A 19,941-nucleotide genomic window follows, 5' to 3' on the forward strand; every position below is an offset into this window, starting at 1 on the left:
TAAGCTGGATGGGAGGGATCTTTGATTATGCTGCCCGCTTTCCCCATGCAGCGGGAGGTGTAGATGGAGTCAATGGATGGGAGGCAGGTTTGTGTGATGGACTGGGCGGTGTTCACGACTCTCTGAAGTTTCTTGCGGTCCTGGGCCGAGCAGTTGCCATACCAGGTTGTGATGCAGCCTGATAGGATGCTTTCTATGGTGCATCTGTAAAAGTTTGTAAGAGTCAATCTTTCAGGCGAGAGAGTTGGTCAGTTCTGGACTCTGCCTGTACATAAATTCATCCAGGCTTTCTACCAGTTCAGAAACACTGCCTTTCTGGAGGAAAATGGAGAGGAGAGGATAGCAGGTCCTTTACTGGGCTGCCAAGGTCAAAACTGAAACCAAATTCAACCCTTGGAGCTCTAAAAAACATTCCAGTGCGAACAGATCTAATCACCACCTGTTACTGGGCTGAGTACAGCCTCTTGGGCCAATTCATTTGTCACCAGCCAAATCAATCAAACCAAGTCCCAACCAATCTCTGTCTTTTGTGCCAGTCAATCTACAACTCCAGTATGAACCAGCATAGACTAGCACAGTGATCTCTCCTGCTGCTAAAATCCTCTGCTTGAGTTAAAGGCACAGGCCACTTGCCTCAAAGAGACATGTCCATTAATCATCCATGAATCACAGGTGTAACGGCAAAATAAAAGAAAGGGAAAAGAAAATCAGTGAATTACCAGGAACAAACAGGAAGGACCCTTACACAAATTGGGTACGGTCAGTAATTTGCCTGTTGCCAACAGCTGAAGTGACATGCTGTTAGATATGATCCGCCAGTCTTTACATAAAGTCAACATACCTGGCATCACACTGGCACTGGAATTCCTATACCAGAGGGCTCATTTGTATGATATGCAGAGTGTCTTTTTGGCTTGACCGCTTTATCCCTTTAGTGCTGAATATCACTCGTATTGCCGCTGCGTAGTAACAGTGTGCAATGGCTAGCTTCCGCTGTTGCTCAAATCCTAGAGACACCTTACACTTCCAGGGTATTCTGAGGTAGACTGGACACTTGCCAGCATTGTAAATGGTGGCTTTAGTCCCGTTTATGAGTTTTTGCAATATGCATTGAGTGATGACTTGATCTGGGTAGCCATTATCCCACAGGCTGACTTTAATGTGCCAATTTCAGTTTGCAGTGAGAAAATGACACAGGCCCTATTTAAGAAGTTGCTGATAAGGCCAATCTTATAGTACATGGTACTGTAGGAATCCAAACGCACATATCGATCAATGAATCTTGTGGTAGACGGTAGACAGTAGTAGAGAATCCATTGACAGATTTCTCGACTTGCATGTTGAGGAAAGGGAACTTGTTTGACTTGTTCATTTCAAAAGTTAATTTGAGTGCAAGAGGAAGCCCATTAAGGGGGCCCATTAAGGTAAGGATTCCCCACTGAATCACCCCCACAGTGCTGGAAAATGCACAATGGGGGTGCGTTGTCAGTGGGACTGGAAGATCCCGCCAGTGTGAACAGCTGGAAGACCTTAACCGCCAAATTTTAAAGCATAAAAAGAGAGCCTTTGGCCCATTTTGTCTGCGCCAGTCATCAAGCACCTATGTATTTTAATCCCATTTTCCAGCACTTGGGTTGTAGTCTTCTATGCCCTCGTGTTTCAAATGCTATCTCAATGGTTTTTAAATGTTGTGAGGGTCCCTGCCTCTGTCATCCTTACAGGCAGTAAGTTCCAGACTCCCATCACACTCTGGGTGAAAACATTTTTCTTCAAATCCCCTCTAAATCTCCTACCCCTTACTTTAAGTCTATGCCCCCCTGGTTATTGACTCCTCTACTAAGAGGAAAGGTTTCAAAGTTCAAATAACAGGAACAGACCCTTCGGCCCTCCAAGCCTGTGCCGATCATGATGCCTGTCTAAACTAAAACCTTCTGCACTCCTGTGATCCTATCTACCCGATCAATGTCACTCATAATTCTGAATACCTCGGTCAAGTTCCCCCCTCGGCCTCCTCTGCTCTAAGGAAAACAACCCCAGCCTCACCAACCTTCCTTCATGGCTCTTCAGCTGCTGAAACTCTCATTCCTGCTTCATTACCTCTAAACTCTCCTAAGCCAATGTACCGCACTGGTCTCCCATATTCTATTCGCTGTAAGTTTGAGATCATCCAAAATTCTGCAGTTCATGTCTTAAGTCATAGAAAATCCCATTACCCAATCAGCACTGTGATCACAGAGCTACACTGGTTCCTGGTGAAGCAATGTCCTGATTTTAAAATTCTCATCTTTGTATTCAAATCCCCCATTGACTTGACCTTCCCTATTTCAGTAATCTGCTCCAGCCCCACAACCCTGAGGGGACTTAACAGGGTGGATACTGAAAGGGTGTTTCCCCTAGGCGGGGGAGATTAGAACTCAGTTAAAAATAAGAGGTCTCCTATTTAAGATGGAGCTGAGAAGAAATCCTCTTTCTCACAGAAGGTCATGAATCTTTGGCACCCTCTTCCTCAGGGAGCGGTGAAGGTTAGGTCATTGAATATCTTTAAGACAGAGGTGGATAGATTCTTGACTAACAAGGGAGTCAAAGGTTATTGGAGGTAGGCGAAATGTGGAGTTGAGGCCAAATCAACCATCATCTTCTTGATTAATGGCACAGGTTCGAGGGGCCAAATGGCCTACTTCCTGCTACTAATTCATATATTCATATATCTGCGCTCCTCCTATTCTGGCCTCTTCCACATTGCCTGTTATAATTACTCCACCATTGGTGACCATGCCTTCAGTTGCCTTGGACCTAAGCACTGAACTTCCTTTCTTACACCTCTCTGTCTCTGTATCTCACTTTCCTCCTTTAGCAAACTCTTAAAGCCAACTTCTTTGGCCAAGTTTTTGATCACCTGATCTGATCTCCTTATGTGGCTTGGTGTCAAACTCTGATTTATAATGCTCCTGTGAAGCACACTGGGATATTTCATTACATTAAAGATGCCAGGTAACTTTTTGTTGTTTAACTATTTATTTGTAGGCATGAGATGAAGATAGGCTTAGATGTAGCTCTGATACTTTTTATTTATTTCCCACTCCAGGCTGTACCCAATCCTCCCACACCTGTTGTTAAAGAGATCAATTTTCCAAGGCTTCTTTAGATGTCACTTTGGGCCACATGACATACAAAAGTGCCTGATCTGACTCTGGAATGAATCTGCCCAGCTGCTGCTGAAAACAACCACAAATAGCAGGGCTGCAACAGAGGGATGCAATGTGGCCCTGGCTCATGCTCGCTGCAACCAGTAAAACTCTGTGATGGATGGAGTAGCTTGTGGAGCACAGAAAATTGGGGGTATTGTCTTTGTCATTATTGACTGACTGCCACAAGCAGTGAGGTAACGGGTGAACATTTGCAGGAGTGTTGAGGCTATGCAGCTGGAGGCAGCAGCTCATCAAAACCTCCTAAAGTATGCTCCACCCAGAGTTGGCAACCTGCATTTGTGTTGATGCACACCTGACATCACCTTCCACCCAGCTAAAAGTGGTCATATAATAATACTGTATGCTTTATTTTTTCTGAAGACCTTTTTAAAAAGAGCACTCAGTGTCTCCTTTACATTCAAGTTGTGTTCCCCTTTCTTTCCTTCAGCAGGAATATGGGGAATACAGTTGCATAGTGGTAATGCCACTGGACTACTAATCCAGAGGCCCAGGCTCATGCTCTGGGGAAAAAGGGTTCCAATCCCACTACGGAACCTGGTGGAATTTAACCTGGAATTGGAAAGCTAGTCTCAGTAATGGCGACCATAAAACAATTGTAGAAACCCACCTAGGTCACGAATGTCCTTTAATTCAGTTATTTTCAAAGTAAGGGATGCGACCCACAGGTGGGTTGCGGGCGGGTGTCGGGAGGGTCGCGGGGCCATTAGTCGCGACGTTCCCGATCGTGTGAAGTAGTGCCCAACGGCCGTGACTGGCTTTCAGAATGTCAGCCATCTTGCGCATGAGTGCCCCCTCAGCAATGCGCAGGCCCGTAGTCCAACAAATCAGACGGCCTCCTCCTGATGTCAGCCCGCTGGCCCAGGAGAAGATTCTTTTAAAAAATCGATGGAGTCTTCTCTCCAGAAGTGGCAACAGAGAGCAGGTCATATGCCTCGTACATTGACATCACATGCTCTGGCGCAAGAGAGATTCCTCCATTTTGCAGCTGCCAGCAGTGCTGGTGTGAACCCCAGGGTCTCTGGTGTGATGTGTTAAGTAAGTTGGTTCAACGTGACTGCAGCTGGACGCAGTGACACTAGAAACAGGCATCTGACACAGGAGATGGTCCAACACTGTTTTATTGAACTTCCTGATTGCTGTACGTAGTCTGCTGTGACTTGACACTCTATCAATCTAACTGATAACCTCCTACTGGCTTGACCAGACTAACTCTCTACCTCATGGTGATAGTGCTCACTGGCTTGTGCACTCTTACTATCTCAGTAGCTGTGTCCTGTAGAGAGAGGAGAGAGGGAGAGTCTTAATGCCCTGTGTGCTTTATAGTGGTGGTGTCCTGTCTGGTGATTGGTTGTTATGTGTTGTGTTTGTGTTCATTGGTTATCCTGTGTGTCAATCACTGCCTGTCTGCATCTCATTATATACACGAGTGGATATTATGACATGCTGAACAACCCATGAAGTAGAAATTGAAAACAGGAACAAACCAGTATAAAGATGATTTCTTGAGATTTGGGTTTATTAATTGTGCCACTGTAAATCAGGATGTAAAGCTCATCTGCGTTATAAACAGGGAAGTACTGGAAAATTAAAGATTAAAACCCTCAAAACTTCAAAGGCATTTCAAGACTAAGCATGGCGAGTTCGAGGGCAAACATCTGGATTTTTTTCAACGGAGGCAGTGAGATCTTAAATCATCAGCCGAAGTCCTTAGCAGAAATGTTATATTGAATGAAAAAGTACGTGAGATCGAGAGGGCCAAGCAGGCTCACCTGTCATATTAAAGGTAAGCAAAAATGGTGGGTCGCGAAGTTCGGGTCATGTGGGTCGCGAAGGATGGCCAGCTGGTAAAAATCGGTCCTGGGCAAAAAAGTTTGAAAAGCATTGTTTTTAGTGACCTATATGTGACTCCAGACTTGTAATCTGTTTGACACTTAACTGCCTTCAGAAATATGGGAAGCCACTCAATTCAAGGGCAATAGGGATGGGCAACAGATCTGGCCTTGCCAGCGATATCCACATCCCATGAAAGAATAAAGAAAGAAAAAAAAAGCTCATTGCTGGTTTCCATTTCCTCAGGCATGGCAATCAAATGATACTTTGTACTACTGGCAATACTTCACCTTAGAGCTAACTAAATGTCAGCAGGTACTTCATCAAAGATGCCATTAGGGCTAAGTCTGATCCAGCTTGAACTGGAGGTGGGGTGGCGGGAGGATAAAACTGCTAGCTTGAAATTGGTTATTGGGTTGGAGTGGGAGATGGGTGGGAGTGGGAGGTAAGTGCCAAATTGAAGGGAGAGTAGGGCAGCATGGTAGCATAGTGGTTAGCATTGTGGCTTCACAGCGCCAGGGTCCCAGGTTCAATTCCCTGCTGGGTCACGGTCTGTACGGAGTCTGCACGTTCTCCCTGTGTCTGCGTGGGTTTCCTCCAGGTGCTCCGGTTTCCTCCCACAGTCCAAAGATGTGCAGGTTAGGTGGAATAGACATACTAAATTGCCTTTAGTGTCCAAAAAGGTTAGGAGGGGTTATTGAGTTAGGGGATCGGATGGAAGTGAGGGCTTAAGTGGGTCGGTGCAGACTTGATGGGCCGATTGGCCTCCTTCCGCACTGTATGTTCTATGTTCTATGAAAGAAGAATGCTGGGTTGAACTGAAAGAGTAGGAGATAGAGCCTAGTAGACCTTCATTGGAGGTGGTAGAGGAGGTAGAGGACCATTTTGTGTTGGGTAGAGAGGGATGGGAAGGTGGTCTGTGTATGTGAGAGTGACTTCGTAAAAAAGCTTTTGGGTAAGCAATGGACAGGTTGGCTGATCAAGCCCCAAATCTTTTTTTTCTTAGGTTATCGCAACAATGACACACAAAAACAGAAAATACTGGACCATCTCAGCTGTTCTGACAGCATCTGTGGAGAGAAAAACGAGCTAATGTTTCAAGCCTGGATGCCTCTTTGACAAAGCTGGAGAGAACTGGAAATGAGGAATCATGTGGGCACGGATCACTTGTGGTCTCTACCAGTGTGGCCTGGCATGGTGGACCTTGGTGTTCCAAGAGGTCCACTACGCCAGGCCAACACTGATAGATACCATCCAAGCAGACCGACCGAAGGCCACCCTCTCCCACAATGCACTGCCTGCCCACCCCTCTCTACCAGACTCGGCCCGCATTCTCCACTGGGACCTCTATAATAGAGAGACCCCACACATGGACCCGTGTAATATGGGGACCCCGGCCTAAAGGGTCACCCCCACAGACACCTGCCCCTCCCCCCCCCTCCAGAAAAGAGACCACTGCCTGGAAACTAGAGAGCAGTCCAGACTGGGGGTGAGAAGAATTACAGCTGTAGCACTTACCATGAAGCAACCTCTGGAGGATCTAGATCATGATCGCCTCAAATGTTTTGGCATTATCCACCCAGTAAAGTTCGCACATTGGGCAGCACTGGTCAAGTTCACAGATTGGGCAGCACCGGTTATTCCCGTGTTTTTTAAAAATAAATTTAGAGTACCTAATTATTTTTATTTCCAATTAAAGGGCAATTTAGCATGGCCAATTCACCTACCCTGCACATCTTTGGGTTGTGGGGGGCAAAACCACGCAGACACGGGGAGAATGTGCAAACTCCACACAGACAGTGTGGGCCGGGATTGAACCCAGGTCCTCAGCGCTATAGGCAGCAATGCTAACCACTGTGCCACCGTGCCATCTTCGGTTGTTCCCGTGTTGAAGCCTGGCCGCACCGTGTGTCTTTGTGGGGTCTATAAGATGACCGTGAACTGGGCCTCCTGGCTGGATCGTTACCCCATGCCAAGGATTGAGCACAGCTAAGCTAAACTCAGCAGAAGGTTTTCTTTCATGAAATTCAATATGAGCCATGTGTACATCATTTGGTACTGGAGCCAGAAACTCAAAAGTAGGTGGCGGTGAACACCCACCGGGGGTTATGCAAATACACCAGGTTGCCTTTTGGGGTATCATCGGCCTGTGCTATATTTCAGAGTGTAGGGGACTTCTGGTAGAGCTCTGCAGGGGGAAGACGATCACGGAGCAGCTCCCGCTAAAGGACTAAACTTTCAGGGGTTTTTTTGTTTTGTTTGTTTAGTCCCAGGGGTATTTTTATTCTTGTTTTTTCTATATATATTTTTTAAAAAAGAACCCACGCAGCACTCCCCCGAAGGTACGAACTAGAAGAAAAAAGCCCCAAGGGACCGGACCGGCGGTAAGCTGAGGCCCGTGGGAGAAGTAAGCGTGCGAGAGGAGCCGGAGAATATTTCAAAAAAGGTGCAGGAGGTGCCGGAGCCGGAGGCTCAGAAGCGGCTGAGGAGAGTCGCGTCCCCGAAAAGAACTAGCGCCAAGCCTGCGAGCCTGCCCGACCGAGTCACCGCCCCCCCCCCCCCGCAAGCCTGCGAGCCTACCTGACCGAGTCACCGCCCCCCCCCCCCCCCCCCCCCCCCCCCCCCCTGCGAGCCTGCGAGCCTACCCGACTGAGTGGTCCGAGGGTGAATGTGCTAAATTGGGGAAGGCTAATTATAACAATATTAGGCAGGAACTGAAGAACCTAGATTGGGGGCGGATGTTTGAGGGCAAATCAACATCTGACATGTGGGAGGCTTTCAAGTGTCAGTTGAAAGGAATTCAGGACCGGCATGTTCCTGTGAGGAAGAAGGATAAATACGGCAAATTCCGGGAACCTTGGATAACGAGAGATATTGTAGGCTTCGTCAAAAAGAAATAGGAGGCATTTGTCAGGGCTAGAATGCTGGGAACAGGCGAAGCCTGTGTGGAATATAAGGAAAGTAGGAAGGAACTTAAGCAAGGAGTCAGGAGGGCTAGAAGGGGTCACAAAAAGTCATTGGCAAATAGGGTTAAGGAAAATCCCAAGGCTTTTTACATGTACATAAAAAGCAAGAGGGTAGCCAGGGAAAGGGTTGGCCCACTGAAGGTTAGGCAAGGGAATTTGTGTGTGGAGCCAAAGGAAATGGGCGAGGTACTAAATGAATACTTTGTATCAGTATTCACCAAAGAGAAGGAATTGGATGATGTTGAGTCTGGAGAAGGGTGTGTAGATAGCCTGGGTCACATTGAGATCCAAAAGGACGAGGTGTTGGGCGTCTTGAAAAATATTAAGGTAGATAAGTCCCCAGGGACTGATGGGATCTACCCCAGAATACTGAAGGAGGCTGGAGAGGAAATTGCTGAGGCCTTGACAGAAATCTTTGGATCCTCGCTGTCTTCAGGTGATGTCTCAGAGAACTGGAGAATAGCCAATGTTGTTCCTTTGTTTAAGAAGGGTAGCAAGGATAATCCAGGGAACTACAGACCGGTGAGCCTTACTTCAGTGGTAGGGAAATTACTGGAGAGAATTCTTCGAGACAGGATATTCTCCCATTTGGAAGCAAATGGACGTATTAGTGAGAGGCAGCATGGTTTTGTGATGGGGAGGTTGTGTCTCACTAACTTGATAGAGTTTTTGAAGAGGTCACAAAGATGATTGATGCAGGTAGGGCAGTGGATTTTGTCTATATGGACTTCAGTAAGGCCTTTGACAAGATCCCTCATGGTAGACTGGTACAAAAGGTGACGTCACACGGGATCAGGGGTGAGCTGGCAAGGTGGATACAGAACTGGCGAGGTCATAGAAGGCAGAGAGTAGCAATGGAAGTGTGCTTTTATAATTGGAGGGCTGTGACTAGTGGTGTTCCGCAGGGATCAGGGCTGGGACCTTTGCTGTTCGTAGTATATATAAACGATTTGGAGGAAAATGTGACTGATCTGATTAGTAAGTTTGCAGACGACACAAAGGTTGGAGGAATTGTGGATAGCGATGAGGACTGTCAGAAGATACAGCAGGATTTAGATTGTTTGAAGACTTGGGCGGAGAGATGGCAGATGGAGCTTAATCTGGACAAATGTGAGGTAATGCATTTTGGAAGGTCTAATGCAGGGAAGGAATATACAGTGAATGGTAGAACCTTCAAGAGTATTGAAAGTCAGAGAGATCTTGGTGTACAGGTCCACAGGTCATTGAAAGGGGCAACACAGGTGGAGAAGGTAGTCAAGAAGGCATACGGCATGCTTGGCTTCATTGGCCGGGGCATTGAGTATAAGAATTGGCAAGTCATGTTGCAGCTGTATAGAACCTTAGTTAGGCCACACTTGGAGTATAGTGATCAATTCTAGTCGCCACACTACCAGAAGGATGTGGAGGCTTTAGAGAGGGTGCAGAAGAGATTTACCAGGATGTTGCCTAATATGGGGGGCATTAGCTATGAGGCGCGTTGAATAAACTCGGTTTGTTCTCACTGGAACGATGGAGGTTGAGGGTCGACTTGATAGAGGTCTACAAAATTATGAGGGGCATAGACAAAGTGGATAGTCAGAGGCTTTTCCCCAGGGTAGAGGGGTCAATTACTAGGGGGCATAGGTTTAAGGTGCGAGGGGCAAGGTTTAGAGTAGATGTACGAGGCAAGTTTTTTACACAGAGGGTAGTGGGTGCCTGGAACTCGCTGCCGGAGGAGGTGGTGGAAGCAGGGACGATAGTGACAAATAAGGGGCATCTTGAAAAATACATGAATAGGATGGGAATAGAGGGATACGGACCCAGGAAGTGTAGAATATTGTAGTTTAGTTAGGAAGCATGGTCGGCACGTGCTTGGAAGGCCGAAGGGCCTCTTCCTGTGCTGTACTTTTCTTTGTTCTTTGTTCTTTGATGAAGGAGACGACGCACAAAATGCAGCAGACCATTGAAGACCTGGAAGGGGAAGTGAAGGCGCAGAAAAAAACGATTCTGGAGTTGGAGAGGGCCGCCTCGGACCTGAGCGACAGGGTGATAACCCTAGAAGCCGAGGTTAAAAGGTTAGTAATGCCCAGGGGAGCCTAAGAGGGAAAGTTTAGGACCAGGAAAATAGGTCCAGGCGGCAGAACATTAAAATAATGGGTCTGCCAGAGTGGATGGAGGGCAGAGAACAAACAGGCTACACAGAGGGTAGTGCGTGCCTGGAACTCGCTGCCGGAGGAGGTGGTGGAAGCAGGGAGGATAGTGACATTTAAGGGGCATCTTGACAAATACATGAATAGGATGGGAATAGAGGGATACGGACCCAGGAAGTGTAGAAGATTGTAGTTTAGTCAGGCAGCATGGTCGGCGCCGGCTTGGAGGGCCGAAGGGCCTGTTCCTGTGCTGTACATTTCTTTGTTCTTTGTTCTTATCACCCAAATGATGGGCAAGCTAGTGGGAAAGGAGGTATTGTCAAACCCACCGGAAATAGACAGGGCGCACAGGTTGCTCCAATCCAAGCCCAAAGCCGGGGACTGTGGTGATATGCATCACTGTAAATACACAAGGGGTTAATATAGATACACTAGGACTAAGTAAACACTAGAGGGAGCACCAGAGACATCATGACATGCAGACATACAGCTAATGAACACTTAGAATAGGACACGATCAATGGGCAGTCAAGACATCCAGGGGGCAACCCATATAAAAGGACAGGGAACACATGCTCTCCCTCGTTTCCACAGGCGACACTCAGACAGAAGGACAGGGGCAGATCGGAAGCATCACACCCACCGCATGGCTTAGAGCAGACTGGTTAGTTAGACTGCGTTACTATAGCACGGTTAGCAGGAGAGTCGAACTCAAGTAGGAGAATTGTTAACTGTTCAATAAATGTGTTAAATCTATCTCCAAGTCTGAACCTTCCTTTGTCAGAGTATACATCAAGGAAGCAGCTTATGCTACATGAAGAAGCATAACACAACAGGGACCAGCCCAGAGCAATTATTGTGAAGCTGCACCGGTTCCAAGACCGGGAGAGAATCCTAAAGTGGGCCCGGCAAACGAAACAGAGCATGTGGGAAGGGAAGACCATAAGGGTGTATCAGGACACTGGGGCGGACCTGGCCCAAAAAAGGGCTGAATTCAACGAGGCAAAATCAGCACTGCACAAAAGCAAGGTAAAATTTGGGATGTTATTCCCGGCCAAACTCTGGGTAACATTTGAGTGGAAAGAGCTGTATTTTAACACCCCAGCGGCGGCTGATGAGTTCGTTAGAGCAAACAAACTGGGGGAGGAGCACACAGAGCTGCAATGAAAGACATGGGGATGGAAAAGGAAGGGAAAACCAGAACAAAGAGCGGAGGACAGACCGCAAACAAGGACAATGGACTCATGAACTGTGCACATGTGTGTTATGCCTTGTGCGGGACTGTGCTGTCTTGACTCAGAGCTTGTCTCCTCCCTCAATGCAATGGAGGGGAGTGGAGCGAGCAAAATGAGGGTGAGGAAAGCAAACAGGAGGGCGAGACAAGGGCCAGTAGGAGAAAGGTTAAACAGGGCCAGAACTGGGTGAATACTGGGAGGAGGGTCACCGTACTAGTGAGGGGGATAGCACAGGAGGGCAGGAAGCAAGGAGGGCCGCGGCGCCCCTCTCAGGGGAGGGGGAGCGTCTGGCACAAGGAGGGGAGGGGGGCAGAAGGGGGGTGAGAACGCAGGCGGGGGACAAAGGGACAGGGGCTAGTGGGGGGGGAGGAGTCTGGGGAAGAACGCAGAACAGAAGAGAAGCAAAGAGAAGAGTGAGATACTGAAGCAGTACAGACATAGGCCTCGGCGGGCATGGAACAGGGCGAGGAACCAAGAGGGCGCCGCAAACAGCCACTCGATAGGGCATCAGGGCGGAGGGAGGCCCTGGAGCGCAGGGGCGCACCCGTGTGGCGTACACACAGCTGGTGGGCACTTTGGGTGCCCCCTGGGCAAAGGGAAACCCCTGAGTGCTGGGTCCCGACCCCATGGTGAGAGCAGTGACCCTGGCCATATTGGATGGTCCCCTAGCAAAGGGAAACCCCGGAGTGCAGGCCACCAGTTAAGTATGGGTGATCCCACGGGTACAGGGGCTCAGAAACCCCCCACCAGGATTGTTACCTGGAATGTGAGGGGACTCAACGGCCAAGTGAAAAGATCCAGAGTGTTCGCCCACCTAAGAAGCCTAAAAGCAGACATAATCTACCTACAAGAGATGCACCTGAGGGAAAAGGACAGACTGCTGGTAAGGAAGGGCCGGGTGGGACAGGGGTACCACTCATGCTACGGGACGAAGCCTAGGAGGGTAGCAATATTAGTTAGCAAATGGATGAGGTTTATGGAAACCAAGACAGTTACGGACCCAGGGTGAAGGTACGTCATGGTCAGCGGTGTCCTGGAAGGGGCACCTGTCATACTGGTGAATGTGTACGTCCCCAACTGGGACGACTCAGAATTCATAAAGAAGACCATGGCGGAAATCCCCGACCTTGACACACGCCGACCGATTATGGGGGGGCGACTTTAACTGCGTGCTGGACTCACTGACCGACCAATCAAAGACCAGAATGGGGAAAACGTCTGGCATGGCTAGGGAGCTAGGGGCCTTCATGAAACAGATGAGGGTGGTGAACCCATGGAGGTTCCTGTACCCGGGAGAAAAAGAGTTCTCGTTCCTTTCGCAGATGCACAAGGTATACACCCGTATCGACTTCTTTGCAGTGGGGAAATCGGTGCTTCCAGGGATCATGGAAACGGACTACTTTGCGATTGTTATCTCCGACCACGCCCCACATTATATGGATGTGAGGTTGGAGACAGGCTGGACCCAGCGCCCCACATGGTGGCTGGACACGGACCTCCTGGCCGACAAGATTTTCTGCCAAAACATATCGCAGGCCATAGGCGATTATGTTAGTAACAACCAAAAAGGGGAGGTCTCATCCTCCACGTTCTGGGAGGCACTGAAGGCCATGATCAGAGGAGAGATCATAGCCTACAAGGCAAGTAGAGATAGGGAAGAGAAGATGGTCAGGCAACAGCTAGAGGACCCCATTCTGGAAGTTGATAGAAAGTATTCCGAGGCCCCGACCATAGAGCTGCTGGCGGAGAGGAAAAAGCTGCAAATGGACTATCCACTAGGAAAGCAGTGTACCAACTCCGCCAGACACGGGGACCTTCTACGAACACGGAGATAAGGCTGGCCGCCTATTGGCTCACCTGCTGAGAAAGCAGGCAGCCACGAGGGGAATAGCCCAGGTTAAGGATAGCAAAGGCAGACTGGTAACAGAGCCAGAGGAGGTCAATCGGGCATTCAAGACCTTCTGCCGGAGACTATACACCTCCGAGCCTCCGAAGTGGATGCGGGAATGAAACAGTTCCTAGACAGACTGGAACTACCAGTGGTGGGGGAAGACAGATGGGGGGAGCTGGAAGCACCAATAGACCTGGGAGAAATCATGGAGAGCATCAGCTCCATGCAGGCGGGGAAGACACCGGGACCCGATGGTTCCCAGCGGACTTCTACAAAAAATTCGCACCAGTCCTGGTCCTGCACCTAAGGGACATGTTCGTGGACTCACTGGCAAGGGGCACCCTGCCCCCAACGCTAGTGCAGGCCACAATCTCACTAAACCCGAAAAACATAAAGACCTGACGGAATGTGGATCATACAGACCCATTTCACTGCTGAACGTGGATGTGAAAATACTCGCAAAGGTCCTGGCCAAAAGGCTGGAGGGCTGCGTACCAGAGGTGGTCACAGAGGACCAAACGGGTTTTGTCAAGGGTAGGCAGCTCACAGCGAACATCAGGCGGCTGCTGAATGTGATAATGACTCCCCCGGGGAGAGAACACCAAGGGTGATCGTCTCCCTTGACGCAGAAAAGGCCTTTGACAGAGTCGAATGGAGCTACCACCTCGAGGTACTGGAACAGTTTGGGCTAGGAGCGGGAGGCTGGGTGAGGCTCCTGTACAACGCTCCCAAAGCGAGTGTCCGAACTAACACCACCAGCTCTGAATACTTCCAGCTACAGAGAGGAACAAGGCAGGGCTGCCCCCGTCCCCACTCTTGTTCGCGCTAGCGATCGAACCCCTGGCGATAAAATCCTGGAAGGGAATCCGGAGAGGAGACAGAGAGCACAGAGTCTCACTCTATGCAGATGACCTGCTCCTCTTTGTCTCGAAGCCACAGGAGGGACTGAAGGCAATACTGCAAATACTGAAAGAGTTTGGAACCTTCTTGGGCTACAACTTTAACCTGGGCAAAAGCGAGGCATTCCCAGTGAACCCAAAAGGGGGAGGGACAGAGCTGAAGGGGCTCCCGTTCAAAACGTCCCAGAACAGATTCTCTTTCCTGGGGATCCAAATAGCCAGAGACTGGACACGGATCCACAAGTGGAACCTGACCAGCTTGGTGGAGGAAGTAAGAAAAGACCTTCAACGGTGGGGCTCACTCCCACTCTCCCTGGCGGGAAGAGTGCAGACAATCAAGATGAACGTACTGCCAAGGTTCCTCTTCCTGTTTAGATCCATCCCGATCTTCATCCCCAAGTCCTTCTTCCAAAACATAGACAGGCATTTGTGTGGGGGGCAAGAACCTGGGAATTCCCAAGCCGACACTGCAAAGAGGGAAAGTCAGAGGGGGCCTGGCTCTATCGAACCTACAATACTACCGCTGGGCAGCAACGGCAGAAAAAGTGAGGGGATGGGTACAAGAACCCGACACAGATTGGGTACAAATGGAGGAGGCATCCTGTAAAAGAACAACCCTCCGGGCCCTGGTCACAGCAGCACTCCCATCCTCCTCAACAAGGTACACAACGAACCCAGTGGTAGCGGCCACGCTGAGAACGTGGACCCAGTTGAGACAGCACTTTGTAATAACCAAAATGTCTCTTTTGGCCCCCCTCTGCGGCAATCACAGATTCCCTCCCCAGCCATGCTAGATACCACCTTCAAAAGGTGGAGGCGGGACGGGGTCACACTGACGGTCGGGGACTTCTACAGTAGGGCGCAGATTGGCAACACTGGACGAACTGACGAGGAAGTGGAAACTAGCAAGAGGAAAGGAATTGAGACACCTCCAAATAAAACACTTCCTCCGCAAAGAGACAGTGGGGTACCCCGGGGCCCCAGAAAGCACACTACTAGAGGACCTGATAGGGACAAGCAGCGAGAATGGGGGGGGCTATGTGGGAAAATATACGGACAGCTACTGGACAGAGCCCGAACACCACTGGACGGGACCAGACAAAAATGGGAGGACGAACTGGGGACAGAGGTAGGATGGGGACTCTGGAGTGAAGAACTGAGCAGGGTGAGCTCCACCTCCTCCTTCGCAAGGTTAAGCCTAATGCAGCTCAAAGTGGTGCACAGAGCGCACCTGACCAGAACCCGAATGAGCAGGTTCTTCCCTGAGGTGGAGAACAAATGTGAGCGGTGCCAGAGGGGCCCGGCCAACCACACCCACATGTTCGGGGCTTGTCCCAAGCTTGCTGGGTTCTGGACAGCCTTCTCCGAAGCAATGTCCAAGGGTGTGGGGGTGAGGGTGAAGCCATGCCCAATAATGGCAATCTTGGGGGCGGGGGGGGGGTTGCGAAGGAGGAAGAGTTTTATAACTTATACAAGAGTCACAGAGACCGGACCGACCATGTTCCCTGTGACCCTCGAAGAATATGAACCGCCCTGCTACGGGGGCGGAGTTTCCTTCATGAGCAGGATCAACCTGGATATAAAAATCCCGGCCCGGATTGCGGGAGTCCCTCCAGCGAGTGGTATGTATAGGATTTGCCAGTGTTTATTAAACCTTGTCTGTTTTTCCTTACGGCTCTCCTGTGGTCACTTCCTCAAAACCTAACAGTTAGAAAGGGAATTCTCAAATAAATTGCCAACATAGTATTCCAGAGCTGCAGTGTGGTACAGCAGTGGGATTTTCACTCTTTCAAGTAAGGCTTAACTTGTGATTCTATTTTGATTGCTACAGTCAGTAAAGCAGCATGAAGTAAACAAAAAAACCTTATTTTGGAATTAGTTCTGCCAGTGGGATGCCAGAAAATCCAAACACTCAAAATAAACAAGGGCTTCCCAAGCATTTCACAGCAAATCCTCCAGGATACTTTAAACTAACCAATGAAGCCACTACCACACACTGACTGAACCATTCTTGAAAGTTATTTTCTCGTCTTTCGGTTTTATAGACAGGAAGATGTTAGAAGGCTGGTTATGGTGAGATAAAGCAAACACATTTGGTATTTGTATTTTTCTGAAGTTGCTTCAGTAGGTGTGAAAACCAACTCCCCAAGGAGCTGTGAAACCATTGATCAATGTTACGTGCAAATAACTTTGCACCTTCTATTCCCCCATCCAGTAACCCACACATTTCAAACAGGAGGCTTGAACTTGAAAGAACAAATGCGGCGTTTCTGGCCTTGTAAATTTGGTGAAAACTGAGACTGAGACCAAAACACCACTGGCTATTTTAAACATCTTGAGAGTAAATACCTATGTTTGTTGTCAACGTCCTTGAATATACTCCACATTTATAGCTGTTGGAATTGGAATCAACTAAATTAAACATCAATTCTACTAACACTAATAGAAGTGCTGACACCTCATACACAACTTGTAAGTGGAATCAGTTTACAAAGCATTGGAAAGAAAAAAAAAGGAGAAGAAACAAATTTAAGAATGAGAAAACCTACATGGAAAATATATTTATTAAACACATACAGAAAGGAGACATCCCAAACCATCGTGATGTTACTGTTTCATAACAAATTTCTAGCTATGCTAAACACTATTAGTCATTGAGTTTTACAGCACAGAGAGAGGCCCTTCGGCCCATCTTGGCTGCGCCTGCCATGAAGCACCTATCTTAATCCCATTTTCCAGCACTTAGTCTGTGGCCTTAACTACTATGGCGTTGCAAGTGCTCATTTAAATGCATCATAAATGTTGCAAGGGTTCCCACCATTACCACTCTTTCAGGCAGTGAGTTCCAAGTTCCCATCACCCTCTGGGTGAAGAGGTTTTTCTTTAAATCCCCTCTAAACCTCCTGCTTCTTACCTTAACTCTACGCCCTCTGGTTATTGACCCCTCTACTAAAAGGAAAACTTTCTTCCTATCTACCCTCTCAATGTCTCATACTTTTTACTCCTCAATCATGTCCCCCCTCAGCCTCTCTGCTCTCAGGAGAACAGCCCCAGTCTTGCCAGCCTCTCTTCATAGCTGAAACGCTCCAGCCCAGGCAACATCCTGGTGAATCTCCTCTGCACCCCCTCCTGTGCAATCACATCCTTCCAATAATGTGACTACCAGAGCTGCAGAGTACCCTAGCTGTAGCCTAACGAACATTTTAATAACAATAATAATCTTTATTAGTGTCACAAGTAGGCTTACATTAACGCTGCAGTGAAGTTACCGTGAAAAGCCCCAAACAGCCACAATCCGGCGCCAGTTCGGGTGCACAGAGGGAGAATTCAGAATGTCCAATTCACCTAACAAACACGTCTTTCGGGGCTCGTGGGAGGAAACCGGAGCACTCGGGGTAACCCCAAGCAGAGACAGATAGAACGTTATATAGCTCCAGCGTGACCTCGCCGCTCTTATATTCTATGCCTCTAATTTATTAATATGTGGGAAAACAACAAAACGGAATATTGGGAAATTACATGGCCAACGCATTTTCTTAAAGCTCCTACACCTCAAAACTTCCCGTTACACCACCAGTGGTGGAGGGGGAAAGGGCATGGGAGAGCGAGTGCGGAGTGGGGTGGGGGGAAGGGAGTGTGTGTGCAAGGGGGGGGGAAGAGAGGGTATGTGTGAGGAGTGGGGGATGAGAGTGTGTGTGAGGATTGGGGGATATGAGAGTGTGTGTGAGGAGCGGGGATGAGAGAGTGTGTGTGAGGAGTCTGTGTTTGAGGGCGGCATAGTGGCACAGTCATTAGCACTGCTGCCTCCCAGCTCCAGGGTGTCAGGTTCAATTCTGGCCTCGGGAGACTGTCTGTGTGGAGATTGCACTTTCTCCCCGTGTCTGTGGGTGATCCAGTTTTCTCCCACATCCAAAGATGTGCTGGTTGGGTGAATTGGCCATGATAAATTGCCCCTTAGTGTCGAAAAAATTAGGTGAGGATTCTGGGTTAAGGGGATAGGTGGAGGAATGGGCTTAAGTAGGGTGCTCTTTCCAAGGGCCAGTGCAGACTCGATGGGCCAAATGGTCTCCTTCTGCATTGTAAATTCTATGATTCCATGAGTGGGAGATGAGAAAGTTTGTGCAAGGAGTAGGGGAAAGTGAATGTGTGTAATGGGTGGTGGAAGAGAGCATGTGCGAGGAGTGGGGGAAAGAGAGAATGTATGCGAGGGGTGGGGGGAAGAGGTTTGTGCGACAAGTGGGGGAAGAGAGTGTGTGCGAGGAGTGGGGGAAAGAGAGAGTGCGTGGGGGAAAGAGAGAATGTGTGCGAGGGATGGGGGAAGAGTGTATGTGCGAGGGGTGGGGGGGAACAGAAAATTAGGGCTTAAGCCTTCAGATCCCAGGGTGGTGTGTCCTGAAAATGAAGCTGAGCATGAAATGTAGATCCAACTCTGCCGGGAGAAGTTTGAAGCAGGTCAGCATCAATGTGAAGGGACTGGGGAGGAGTATGAAGCATATTGGGATCACTGTGAATCAGACTGGGAGGAGGGGGAAGCAAGTCAGCATCACTGTGAAGAGACCAGGGGGAGTGCAGCAGGTCAGGGTCACCGTGAAGCAGACCGGGAGGAGTATGCAGCAGGTCAGCGTCACTGTGAAGAGACCAAGAGAAGTGTGAAGCAGGACAGAATCATTGTGAAGTGACCGGGAGGAGTGTGAAACAGAACAGAATCACTGTGAAATAGACCGGGAGGAGTGTGAAACAGAACAGAATCACAGTGAAGTAGACCAGGAGGAGTGTGAACAGAACAGAATCACTGTGAAGTAGACCGGGAGGAGCGTGAAACAGAACAGGATCACTGTGAAATAGACCGGGAGGAGTGTGAAACAGAACAGAATCACAGTGAAGTAGACCAGGAGGAGTGTGAACAGAACAGAATCACTGTGAGGTAGACCGGGAGGAGCGTGAAACAGAACAGGATCACTGTGAAGTAGACCGGGAGGAGTGTGCAGCAGGTCAGGGTCACTGTGGAGTTTTACGACGAAGAAATCAGGGCAACACCTGCACCTATCCAGCAAACTTTAATGGGCTAGCACCGGTGTCACATGGGACACAATCAATACTGTCATGTGAGAGTACCTTTAAGAAATGGGTGTTTATAAATGGGTATGTATATAAATATCTGTAGTGAGGGTACCTTTAAGAAATGGGTGTTTACTCCTGTAGTTATGTCAGAGGTTGGTGGAGCTGGGCTGTCTGTCAGCTTTTTACTTTCGTTTTTGAGCAAGCTTCGTTTTCAGTGTTGGAGCTGAAGCCAGACCAAGCAGGTGTACTGCTCTTCTCTCTGCCATCAAAAGACTATCTCTTGATCATTTGGTGAATTCAGAATTATAAATGTTTTCAGTAGTGACTTTAACCTGATGTGCTTCTGATAAAGGTTTTGTTTTTCAGTCGTATGGATGTTAAAAAGGAAAGCTTAAAGATTTACTTAGTGTTGTATCTTTGGGGGTTGTATTTGAATTAATGGTTGTTAAGATGGTCACTGTGTGTTTCAAAAAGGTTAACTTGAGTTCATAGAGTAAACATTGTTTTGCTTAGAAGAATACTTTTCCATTTCTGCTGTACCACAGCTGTAGAGTGAGCCGTGTGCTCCCCATACCACAATCTATTAAAAGTTGTGGGTCAGGTGAACTCCATGATACACTTTGGGGTTCTTTAAACCCTGGCCCATAACAAATTGGGGGCTCGAGGGGGATAAAAGTCTATCTATTGGAGTGGCTTTGTGAACTTAAAGACAGTGAGGGGT

The sequence above is a fragment of the Scyliorhinus torazame genome, chromosome 3, assembly GCF_047496885.1.
Source record: "Scyliorhinus torazame isolate Kashiwa2021f chromosome 3, sScyTor2.1, whole genome shotgun sequence".
Classification (NCBI taxonomy): domain Eukaryota; kingdom Metazoa; phylum Chordata; class Chondrichthyes; order Carcharhiniformes; family Scyliorhinidae; genus Scyliorhinus; species Scyliorhinus torazame.